Genomic DNA, 13546 nt, shown 5'->3' on the forward strand with positions numbered 1-13546 from the left:
TAGCCAGTGGATCGTTCCGCAATATTCCTCTCGCGCACCCATTCTCATATTCATTTTGATAATGTCCAATATCTGACATGCATGAAAACATAAAAACAAGTGAGATTTTATTTGTAATGCAGAAGTGATTCTAATCCAATACTGCCTCCCTGTAAACCCCTTTGTGCTATCTCTACAATTCTTTTAAAAGATGCCATGCATGCTGTAATTTGTTGTGTGCATTAATATAATGTGGCCTACTACTCAAAATATGAGAGCTCCAGAAGTGATGACACTTCACAGATGATAGCTTCAACATATAGTAAAGAAGAACAAGTCGACCTGACCTGACAGATTCAAAATATACTAAGGGAGAACAACTCGACCTGACCAGTCGACCGCAAGAGAAGAGTATCATCTTAAAGAAGAGCAGAAGAGCAAGCAGATTGAAGATATTACAAGTCTTTCAATACAATGTCGGTTGGCCACCCATGATGAACCAGAGCGCACAGAGAAATACTATTCTTTCTGGTCTCTCCATATGTGGCTCACATGCATTTCGAAACTAAAGTAGGAACATTTAGCTAACCAATTAAACATCTCTCAGTTTTACTAATATCAGCAATAATATCATATATGAATTTGTACAACTAAGCTTGCTTAGCTCGATGGGTGGAGCAGTGCTATTACGACACGAACCACGTAGGCTGATTGTGGTCATCATAAAATGGGGAAAACATAAGCATGATGAGTACAGTGTTGACCGTGGCAGTGGGATGGCAGATCTGAAGCTGCAAACCGCACAAAGGGTAGTTAGCAACCGATGTTTGCTTTGAAATAACAACTAAGATTTGGTATGGACAAGAAAGTACTGTCAACAAGTGACAAAGAAATGCAATTATGCTGTCTCTCTATATGTCGCGACATGCATTTGGAAACTCAAGTGGGACCTTTAGCTAACCAATTAAATGTGTCGGTTAACTAATATCAGTATCAGATCACAATCATATTTGAACAACTAAGATTTCGAATTCTGAGTGTTGTGTTGTTTAGCTTGAAGGGTGGAGTAATGCTAGTACGACAGAAAGCACCTACGCAGATCATAGTAGAGTAGATAAAAGGGGAAAACCCTAAGCATCAAGAGAAAAATCAGGAAAGTGGAACTAGCTGGACCAGTGGGTGGCGCACATGCTTTTCGAAACGAATATAGGAACATTAGGTGACCAATTAAACGTTCTCTGTTTTTGTGATATGAGCATCATATCATATTCATATTTCAACACGTAATATTTGGATTGAGATCTTGAGGAGCAGTGCTAGCACGACACGAAGCACCTACGATGATGGTAGTGAATATAAAGGGGGGAAACCATAAGCTTTACGAGTATAGTGCCCGTGCCATGGCGGATCTGAAGGTGCAAACCGGACAAAGCTACTTCGCAACCAATGTTTGCTTTCAACTAGCCACTACGATTTGGTATGGACAAGAAAAGTACAGTAAACAAATTATGATCTATTTTCCGGGTGAGATCAATAACTTAAGCACATATGGAAGAGTACCACCTCTCTTGCGACGCCGTGTAGGCCTATGCTGATACGTTGAGGGTGCTGCGGGTGCGATGGCTGTCGGCGGCGGGGAAGAAGACTTTAGACGGCAGACGGCCGGGTTGGGGGATATATCATGTTGCCGTGGACGAGGCGGTTGTAGGAGCGGCAACGGCAAGGTGGACGATGGCGCCGATGAAGCGAGAGGAGGCGATGAAAGGATCCTGGTCCAGCGCCGTGGATCAGAGACGTCCATCTCTTGCAGTGGACGACGGGGTAGGGGTAGCGGCTCCGGCCAGGTGGAGGATGCGGTGGCGGACGGAGGAGGCTGGCCGTAGTGCGGAGGTTGTCGTGCCGCCGATAGTGTATGAATGGGGAAATGGAGGGGAGGGGGATCTCAAACTTTGGGACGCGCTTCTCTGAAATGGGGGAAAGTTACGAACTTATCCCCCGTTTAAAATTTCGGACATCGCGTCGGTTGGGGATAGGACGGTAATCTCGCATCTCCCAAATATTTGCCGGTAACTATTTCGGGCGAGGAGAGGGTGTTTTGCCGCCCATGGTTGGTGCCCGCGGTGTATGAACGGGCCTGACAGGTAGGCCGGTTGTGTCACGTCTGATGGAAGTTACACATCTGCCCCTATTTAAAATATTAGCCTACATCAATTTCGTACGAGGAGAGTTTGTTTTGCCGCCCACCATGTATGAATGGGGAAATGGAGGAAGAGACACATGTCTTTCGGACGAGCTTGAATCAAATGTGTTTTGCCGCCCACGTTTGGCGCCCACCGTGTCTGAATGGGCTCAGAGGCCGTCGTGTCACGTCTGATTGGAGTTACTAGTCTACCCCTATCGACAGCAGTGTAAATCCGGTCGATAAGGATGTCAAGTGTCAGGGGTAGACAGTAATTTCCATCTCGCAAACACTTGCTTCGGGCAGCCCACAAATTATAGTGGGTGTTTAGCCGCTTCGTTCAAAACTTGGGAGAATTAGCATTCACGTTTGCCCTGGGACCTGGCAAACTAAATTCAAATCCAATTTGTATTCGATTACGAATATCCACAGATAATTATACATTTTGTTATTTATTTCTTCAAAACCACAACAAAGATTTATTCCACCTTTATATATGATTATGATTTAGAAATGCCGTGATCTTCGAATTCAGTAGTTTGGATACACTCTGAGTCAAACAGTTATTTCATCCAATACAATATGCTCACACAAAAAATGGTTCACCTTATGTCAATCATGCAAGTACTGAGGATTACCTCGCCTAAAAAATTCGGATCATTACAACACATGGACAACATAGGGGGTCTTGCAACATAATCCATTCAGAGACATGACACAACATGCAAGTACAATAATCTAATGACAATTTCAACTGGTATCTAAAGAAGAACCGGGATTACCTTGGGCTTCAGATAGCAGAAACAGTAGGACCTCCTCCGTCTTCAAATGGAACATTCTTACTTCTCCAATTCTTGGGTTGCTTGCATAATGCGTGTCGCTAATTCCGTAATTTCCAGCCTCAAGATAAAGATTACCTCATTCATGGCAGCCACACCATCTCTTTCTGCCTCTAGTAGAGCCTCAAGCACTATAATATATGTGCTCAGACTGCTCTCCGGCGGTGTTGCCTCTGAACTGCTACCATTTGGTAACATGGATGGCGCACTGCTTCCACAAATAGATTCTTGGGTTGTACATTGTGTCCTAGTGTGAACGGCATCCTGAAAGGTTTCTGCTAGACATCAGTAAGAGATAGTTATCATATGATCCAGGCAGTAAGCTTACATGGTAAACGACGGACGAATTATTGCTGAGCATGGCAAACTATATTTAAATGGTTCGAAGCAGCATCAGCCGAAAAGAAATTAAAATGGTAAGATGAAACTAGGGATGTAAGTGGCAAATAAACGACATCCGCCAGTCCCATCTAGTTAGTTTTTGCTACCTCCCTAGTTCATTTTCCTCAAAAAACAAAAACTCTTTTGAACTATCATACCACTAGTGGACTTTAATCGGGATTAAATGGGACCCAGTTGACATCCCTAGTTGAAAGGGAGTGTACAACCGCTATATTTAAGTTGCCAAGGCATCTAAGCAGTTGAAATAATCTGAGAAAGCACTTAACAGTGTGGCCTCATATAAACTACGAAGACAGTCTTGTGATGAAGTTGAGAGGAAAAGTTAAGGACTCAAATGAAATAGACATGCATTTCTTTACGATAGTACAGCAGGCACTACTGACATATTGGCCAACTCAGGTATAGCGTAACAACAAATAAGCATTCGAATCAAGCAATACAGCAAAGCAGACAACTGAACTATTTGTAATTCGGTAGGATTACACGTTGAGGGCACAAGCCAAGAAAGCAGCCCACTCGCATTACATTTCACGTGTACTAAAACACACTGGCTTACCATATGTTCCTGTGAAGCCTAGCTGCTGTTGCAATGTTCTTTGAAGATATCGTCAGCATCCCGTGGTTGCAAATCTAGTTGTTGTAGTTTATTCTGCACCATCTATTTAGGTAAAATTAATTTTAATCGCATGCACTGGTCCGAATTGATCATCAATGGTTCATCTAAACTAATGAAAGAAGGGTGTGTGCATACACGACAATATATCTGCTTCCCTCTATTTTTATGCTTGTTCGAGGTGCCAGCCCCAAAAGAACAAATATTTTGCTTGATGGGGTTGGCAGCTCCATAATTAATAGAAGCATCAAATTAGTCATGCAACTTGGGAAGATCAAGAACACACAAACAAGTAATGAACAGAGGCTCGGAGCAGTGATGTAATAGCTAGCATCCGAAAATGTAGGGTAAAACGAACAAAAAGCAGCGGAACCACATGCTAGTTTGCCGATGTGTAATTAAGCATAGAGAACATTAAGCAGTCTGATGGAACCAATAGGTGGCATCAGAACAAAACTAAAGCATATTAACTATATGTGCACTGGTATGTAATTTAGCACATGTAACGTGTTCACTGCTAGAAGTATGGCCCTACAGGTGCAAGCAGAATAACGCGCCTAATGAAAAACTGAATGATGCCCTGAAGAAATTCAAAGGTGCGGTGCATATGCTAGGAAAGTGAACGTAGGCGCCGGCCGTTGGATAATAGTACCTAATTCTCGGCGGCATATGGGTATCGTTGTCATACTTGATAGCTAAGGATCATCGATGGTGCTCGTGTTGCGGTTGAGTTTGGGCCGGCTGTCACCGTCGCTGAAGCGGCTCCGGTGCTACGGTTGCGGCGCCTGTCGACATACAAGAAAGCTCATCTGTGGTAAGTGAACAGTTGCACGATAAAGAGAAAAACCGAATGAGTACAAATCGAAATAACCTGATGAGGCTGCGGCGTCGGTAAAGCAGGGCCGATGGAGTTGAATATGGCGTCCGTGGAGCGGGTCCGGTGCAGTGGACGAAGGCTTCGGCGGGCGCGTTGTATAGTGCTTTCGGTGAGGCGGATCTGTTGCGGCGGACGAGGGCTTGTATGAAGGGCCAGCGAAGGGACGAACGAGGGAGTCAGTGAAGGGCCTACGCTGTGGTGGACGAGGGCGCCGGTTAAGCAGATCCGGTGCGGTGGACCATGATGGCGGTCAAGGATATCTGGAGCGGTGGACAAGCCAGTCGCTGAAGCGGCTCCGGTGAAGTGGTGTGTTGGCAGTTGGGGGTTCCAAGGTGCGGAAGGTAGATCCGGCGGGGTGTGAGGTCCACCGCTGCGGTGGAGGACTAGATTTGGCGGCTTGCCGTGGTTGGGAGGGTCAGGGAGGGGAAGGGGAGGGGCTCTGGGAAGAATGTTGGGGGCAAAGAGGGGAAAACAATGGAGTTACCAAAGCAGCCCTTTTCCGTTCATGTGGCAGGGGTAAAACAGGAATATCGCAGGGCTAAACTTTCGGGCGCGTGATATTTCGATGTGAGCGGGAAGTTTGAAAGCTTTTGGCGCCTAAAATTATAAGTATTCTGCTCTCGTACGGCCGACTATGATATCATGGCCGACAATTTGTTTGTTTTGCACGCAAAAAAATGTGCAAGTTTTGAAAATCAATGTCTCCAACTCGAAACTTAGATTGTCCATTCAATTCAAATATGGATCATTGAGCTACTACAAGCAAATACCATCATACGGTCCAATTCAAATGAAATTCCAAATGTGTTTACCCTAAATATGATGACAAAAGCAAAAATGTGTATGTGTATGAATAAAGTGGATGATTATAAAGTTTGAACATGCCCGTATGTGTATATCTCTAGGTTTGATATATGAATTTGAAATCACGAAATCCCGGCTTAAAAAATGTACCTCCGTTTAAATGAATTACAAAAGCTAATGATGGAGTCGAATTCCAAAATTCCAATCTTAGGTTTGTAATTCTGGTACATCAAGGTATATCACGCATGTTCAAAAGTATCATTATCTCATAGTACAAACTGTGAAACAAATTGATCAACCATGAGTGCACAATATCTCAATTACGCTAAACTCCCTCAAATATAGACACCTCACTCTTTATCTGAAGTCAACCCCCCCCCCCCCACCACCACACACACACACATAGAGAAGTCGTTCTCTCCCCAAACACCAACACACGAGCACATTAACACCCCTCTCTCTTGTAAAGTCCAGACCCCAACATAGGTCTCTATCACTTTGTCTCTCGGGCATGCACACATCTCTTCCCTCACTCTCTAGGTCTCCCGCTATCTCTCTTACCCAAGCACACGCACTATGTAGAGTGTATATTTCCCATACACACAAAACGTCGCCCCCAAACGTCTATCTCCCTAGTCATGTGGTTCTCGCGCAGTCACCTCACACACCACCCCCACTGCAAACAAGCACACTTTGTCTCCTTGTGCACCACTCTCCTCTTTCTATCTCTCCCACATGCGGACCCGCCCCGGCTCCTTCCTTGTATACATATATGTCGTGACTCTTTGCATAGCTCCCTAATGTATAATCGTTCTCGATTTTGCACATTGTTATCTGCACCATCTATTCTAGATCTCTCATGAAGTCCCTATCACACACACGATGACTCGCTTCCCTTGCGTCTCTATTCATAGGCCAATTTTGGACAACATCAACATTGTCTCCCTATCTATACGCCATTTATGGACACAAACGACCCCTCTCACCCCCTCTCTTCCTCTCTCTCTCTCTCTCTCTCCGTCGCTAGCTCTCTCTTTCTCTCGGTCTCACACCCCTCTCCCACACACACACTCGATGTCTCTTCCAAATAGTCTGCTCCCCCCCCCCCCCCCGCCCGCACCCGTGCTATCTCGCTACTACACATGTCACACCATTCCCCTTCCCTTATACTAGGTTTACATCATCAGTGGTCTCTCTACTCCACATACACTCTCTCCCTCTCACACACAAACGTGTGCACAAACACACACAAACACGCACAAACACCCATTTATCTGGATCCTCATCTCTCCTCATGTCCGCATGTGTATCTCACACACTCACTCTCTAATTATGTATATGTGTCTCCACGTTACACAACACAAAGCCCCATGTACATGTCTCTCTCTATCCTCCACACACATAGACACAAAGAATCTGTTATCATTGCCTCAGTCTCTAACATATCACACACGCACACTGTCTCTCTCTCTCTCTCGCAAACACGCTCAACAAGGGTTTCCCCGTGAATAACTTACCGTCTATTCATCAACAGTCATGGCAGTACGACGAACACGAGACGTGAAAAAGAATAAATCTACACGTGCTTAGACCACCTACTATGACTACTAGGACTAGAGCAAGCCAAAAGCGCGCCGCCGTCACCCCCTCCTTGTCGGCGACGGGAAAATCTTTGTTTTACACAGTCGAGAAGTCATTGTGCTAAGGCCCCACATGCCGAGGCGTTGAATAGAATGTAGATGCTAGTTTACGGAAGCAAGTATCGATAATACGTTTGTATCTCCATACTTATATTTCTTCTCTTATAAAAAACCGAGTTGGTGATGATGGTACGTGTGCCATCTTGCAATATAGACCGTCCAATCTATATCTAGCGGATGGAAATTAAACTAATAGATACCCGCACCCCTCTCCACATTTGCAGACAAGGCCTTCCCTCGTTCATCCTTATCTCCAACAAACCTCATTGTTGAGCAATTAAGAAAGGAAGCCTCTGGAACAAAGTGGCCTGGTGGCCGCTGCCAGCGTCGTCAATCCCCATGCCTCCGCTCAGTCCGACCACCTGTTGGAAATATGCCCTAGAGGCAATAATAAATGGTTATTATTATATTTCTTTGTTCATGGTAATTGTCTATTGTTCATGCTATAATTGTGTTATCCGGAAATCGTAATACATGTGTGAATACATAGACCACAACGTGTCCCTAGTAAGCCTCTCGTTGACTAGCTCGTTGATCAACAGATAGTCATGGTTTCCTGACTATGGACATTGGATGTCGTTGATAACGGGATCACATCATTAGGAGAATGATGTGATGGACAAGACCCAATCCTAAGCATAGCATAAAAGATCGTGTAGTTTCGTTTGCTAGAGCTTTTCCAATGTCAAGTATCTTTTCCTTAGACCATTAGATCGTGCAACTCCCGGATACCGTAGGAGTGCTTTGGGTGTGCCAAACGTCACAACGTAACTGGGTGACTATAAAGGTGCACTACGGGTATCTCCGAAAGTGTCTGTTGGGTTGGCACGGATCGAGACTGGGCTTTTGTCACTCCGTGTGACGGAGAGGTATCTCTGGGCCCACTCGGTAATGCATCATCATAATGAGATCAATGTGACTAAGGCGTTAGTCACGGGATCATGCATTGCGGTACGAGTGAAGAGACTTGCCGGTAACGAGATTGAACAAGGTATTGGGATACCGACGATCGAATCTCGGGCAAGTAACATACCGATTGACAAAGGGAATTGTATACGGGATTGATTGAATCCTCGACATCGTGGTTCATCCGATGAGATCATCGTGGAACATGTGGGAGCCAACATGGGTATCCAGATCCCGCTTTTGGTTATTGACCGGAGAGGCGTCTCGGTCATGTCTGCATGTCTCCCGAACCCGTAGGGTCTACACACTTAAGGTTCGGTGACGCTAGGGTTGTAGAGATATGTGTATGCGGAAACCCGAAAGTTGTTCGGAGTCCCGGATGAGATCCCGGACGTCACGAGGAGTTCCGGAATGGTCCGGAGGTGAAGAATTATATATAGGAAGTCAAGTTTCGGCCACCGGGAAAGTTTCGGGGGTCACCGGTATTGTACCGGGACCACCGGAAGGGTCCCGGGGGTCCACCGGGTGGGGCCACCTATCCCGGAGGGCCCCATGGGCTGAAGTGGGAGGGCAACCAGCCCGTAGTGGGCTGGGGCGCCCCCCATGGGCCTTCCCCCTGCGCCTAGGGTTGGAAACCCTAGGGTGGGGGGGGCGCCCCACTTGCCTTGGGGGGCAAGTCTTCGCCCCTGGCCGCCGCCCCCCCCTCCAGATGGGATCCTGGCCGGCGCCCCCCCTTCCCATGGGGCCTATATAAAGGGGGGAGGGAGGGCAGTAGTACTACAGCCTTGGGCGCCTCCCTCCTCCCCTGCTACACCTTTCCCTCTCGTAGAAGCTCGGCGAAGCCCTGCCGAGACCCGCTACATCCACATCCACGCCGTCGTGCTGCTGGATCTCCATCAACCTCTCCTTCCCCTTGCTGGATCAAGAAGGAGGAGACGTCGCTGCACCGTACGTGTGTTGAACGCGGAGGTGCTGTCCGTTCGGCACTCGGTCATCGGTGATTTGAATCACGGCGAGTACGACTCCGTCATCCACGTTCATTGGAACGCTTCCGCTCGCGATCTACAAGGGTATGTAGATGCACTCCTTTCCCCTCGTTGCTAGTATACTCCATAGATGGATCTTGGTGAGCGTAGGAAAATTTTAAAATTATGCTACGATTCCCAATAGTGGTATCAGAGCCAGGCCTATGCGTAGTTACTATGCACGAGTAGAACACAAAGCAGTTGTGGGCGTTGATGTTGCCAATTCTTCTTGCCGCTACTAGTCGTATCTTGTTTCGGCGGTATTGTAGGATGAACCGGCCCGAACCGACCTTACACGTACGCTTACGTGAGACAGGTTCCACCGACTGACATGCACTAGTTGCATAAGGTGGCTAGCGGGTGTCTGTCTCTCCTACTTTAGTCGGAACGGATTCGATGAAAAGGGTCCTTATGAAGGGTAAATAGAAATTGGCAAATCACGTTGTGGTCATACATAGGTAAGAAACGTTCTTGCTAGAAACCTACAAACCACGTAAAAACATGCAACAACAATTAGAGGACGTCTAACTTGTTTTTGCAGCATGTGTTATGTGATGTGATATGGCCAGAAGATGTGATGAATGATATATGTGATGTATGAGATTGATCATATTCTTGTAATAGGAATCACGACTTGCATGTCGATGAGTATGACAACCGGCAGGAGCCATAGGAGTTGTCTTTATTATTTTGCATGACCTGCGTGTCATTGAATAACGCCATGTAAATTACTTTACTTTGTTGCTAAACGCGTTAGCCATAGAAGTAGAAGTAATCGTTGGCGTGACGACTTCATGAAGACACAATGATGGAGATCATGATGATGGAGATCATGGTGTCATGCCGGTGACGAAGATGATCATGGTGCCCCGAAGATGGAGATCAAAGGAGCAAATGATATTGGCCATATCATGTCACTATTTGATTGCATGTGATGTTTATCATGTTTTTGCATCTTATTTGCTTAGAACGACGGTAGTAAGTAAGATGATCCCTTATGATAATTTCAAGAAAGTGTTCCCCCTAACTGTGCACCGTTGCGAAGGATCGTTGTTTCGAAGCACCACGTGATGATCGGGTGTGATAGATTCTAAAGTTCGCATACAACGGGTGTTGACGAGCCTAGCATGTACAGACATGGCCTCGGAACACACGCAATACACTTAGGTTGACTTGACGAGCCTAGCATGTACAGACATGGCCTCGGAACACGGAGGACCGAAAGGTCGAGCATGAGTCGTATAGAAGATACGATCAACATGGAGATGTTCACCGATCTTGACTAGTCCGTCTCACGTGATGATCGGACACGGCCTAGTTAACTCGGATCATGTTTCACTTAGATGACTAGAGGGATGTCTATCTGAGTGGGAGTTCATTGAGTAATTTGATTAGATGAACTTAATTATCATGAAATTAGTCTAAAATCTTTACACTATGTCTTGTAGATCAAATGGCCCACGTTGTCCTCAATTTCAACGCGTTCCTAGAGAAAACCAAGCTGAAAGATGATGGCAGCAACTATCCGGACTGGGTCCGGAATCTGAGGATCATCCTCATAGCTGCCAAGAAAGATTATGTCTTAGAAGCACCGCTAGGTGAAGCACCAATCCCAGAGAACCAAGACGTTATGAACGCTTGGCAATCACGTGCTGATGATTACTCCCTCGTTCAGTGTGGCATGCTTTCGACTTAGAACCGGGGCTCCAAAAGCGTTTTGAGCAACACGGAGCATATGAGATGTTCGAAGAGCTGAAAATGGTTTTCCAAGCTCATGCCCGGGTCGAGAGATATGAAGTCTCCGACAAGTTCTTCAGTTGTAAGATGGAGGAAAATAGTTCTGTCAGTGAGCACATACTCAAAATGTCTGGGTTACACAACCGCTTGACTCAGCTGGGAGTTAATCTCCCGGATGACGCGGTCATTGACAGAATCCTTCAGTCGCTTCCACCGAGCTACAAGAGCTTTGTGATGAACTTCAATATGCAGGGGATGGAAAAGACCATTCCCGAGGTATATTCAATGCTGAAATCAGCGGAGGTGGTGATCAGAAAAGAACATCAAGTGTTGATGGTGAATAAAACCACTAAGTTCAAGAAGGGCAAGGGTAAGAAGAACTTCAAGAAGGACGGCAAGGGAGTTGCCGCGCCCGGTAAGCCAGTTACTGGGAAGAAGTCAAAGAATGGACCCAAGGCTGAAACTGAGTGCTTTTATTGCAAGGGAAGTGGTCACTGGAAGCGGAACTGCCCCAAATACTTAGCGGACAAGAAGGCCGGCAACACCAAAGGTATATGTGATATACATGTAATTGATGTGTACCTTACCAGTACTCGTAGTAGCTCCTGGGTATTTGATACCGGTGCGGTTGCTCATATTTGTAACTCAAACAGGAACTATGGAATAAACGGAGACTGGCGAAGGACGAGGTGACGATGCGCGTCGGGAATGGTTCCAAGGTCGATGTGATCGCCGTCGGCACGCTACCTCTGCATCTACCTACGGGATTAGTTTTAAACCTCAATAATTGTTATTTAGTGCCAGCTTTGAGCATGAACATTGTATCTGGATCTCGTTTAATTCGAGATGGCTACTCATTTAAATCTGAGAATAATGGTTGTTCTATTTATATGAGAGATATGTTTTATGGTCATGCCCCGCTGGTCAATGGTTTATTCTTGATGAATCTCGAACGTGATGTTACACATATTCATAGTGTGAATACTAAAAGATGTAAAGTTGATAACGATAGTCCCACATACTTGTGGCACTGCCGCCTTGGTCACATTGGTGTCAAGCGCATGAAGAAGCTCCATGCAGATGGACTTTTGGAGTCTCTTGATTACGAATCATTTGACACGTGCGAACCATGCCTCATGGGTAAGATGACCAAGACTCCATTCTCCGGAACAATGGAGCGAGCAACCAACTTATTGGAAATCATACATACCGATGTGTACGGTCCAATGAGTGTTGAGGCTCGCGGAGGATATCGTTATGTTCTCACTCTCACTGATGACTTAAGTAGATATGGGTATGTCTACCTAATGAAACACAAGTCTGAAACCTTTGAAAAGTTCAAGGAATTTCAGAGTGAGGTTGAGAATCAACGTGACAGAAAAATAAAATTCTTACGATCAGATCGTGGTGGAGAATATTTAAGTCACGAATTTGGTACACACTTAAGGAAATGTGGAATAGTTTCACAACTCACGCCGCTTGGAACACCTCAGCGAAACGGTGTGTCCGAACATCGTAATCGCACTCTATTGGATATGGTGCGATCTATGATGTCTCTTACCGATTTACCGCTCTCATTTTGGGGCTATGCTTTAGAAACTGCCGCATTCACTTTAAATAGGGCACCGTCTAAATCCGTTGAGACGACACCGTATGAATTATGGTTTGGGAAGAAACCTAAGCTGTCGTTTCTAAAAGTTTGGGGATGCGATGCTTATGTCAAGAAACTTCAACCTGAAAAGCTCGAACCCAAATCGGAAAATTGCGTCTTCATAGGATACCCTAAGGAAACTATTGGGTACACCTTCTACCTCAGATCCGAAGGCAAGATCTTCGTTGCCAAGAATGGGTCCTTTCTAGAGAAGGAGTTTCTCTCGAAAGAATTGAGTGGGAGGAAAGTGGAACTTGATGAGGTGATAGTCACCCCTTTCGAACCGGAAAGTAGCGCAGCGCGGGAAAATGTTCCCGTGGTGCCTGCACCAACTGGGGAGGAAGTTAATGATGATGATCATGAAGCTTCGGATCAAGTTACTACTGAATTTCGTAGGTCCACAAGGACACGTTCCGCACCAGAGTGGTACGGCAACCCTGTCCTGGAAATCATGTTGTTAGACAACGGTGAACCTTCGAACTATGAAGAAGCGATGGCGGGCCCGGATTCCGACAAATGGCTAGAAGCCATGAAATCCGAGATAGGATCCATGTATGAAAACGAAGTATGGACTTTGACTGACTTGCCCGATGATCGGCGAGCCATAGAAAACAAATGGATCTTTAAGAAGAAGACAGACGCGGATGGTAATGTGACCATCTATAAGGCTCGACTTGTTGCTAAGGGTTATCGACAAGTTCAAGGGGTTGACTACGATGAGACTTTCTCACCCGTAGCGAAGCTGAAGTCCGTCCGAATCATGTTAGCAATTGCCGCATACTATGATTATGAGATATGGCAGATGGACGTCAAAACGGCATTCCTTAATGGCTT

The sequence above is a fragment of the Aegilops tauschii genome, chromosome 4 (genome assembly GCF_002575655.3).
Source record: "Aegilops tauschii subsp. strangulata cultivar AL8/78 chromosome 4, Aet v6.0, whole genome shotgun sequence".
NCBI classification, from domain to species: Eukaryota; Viridiplantae; Streptophyta; class Magnoliopsida; order Poales; family Poaceae; genus Aegilops; species Aegilops tauschii.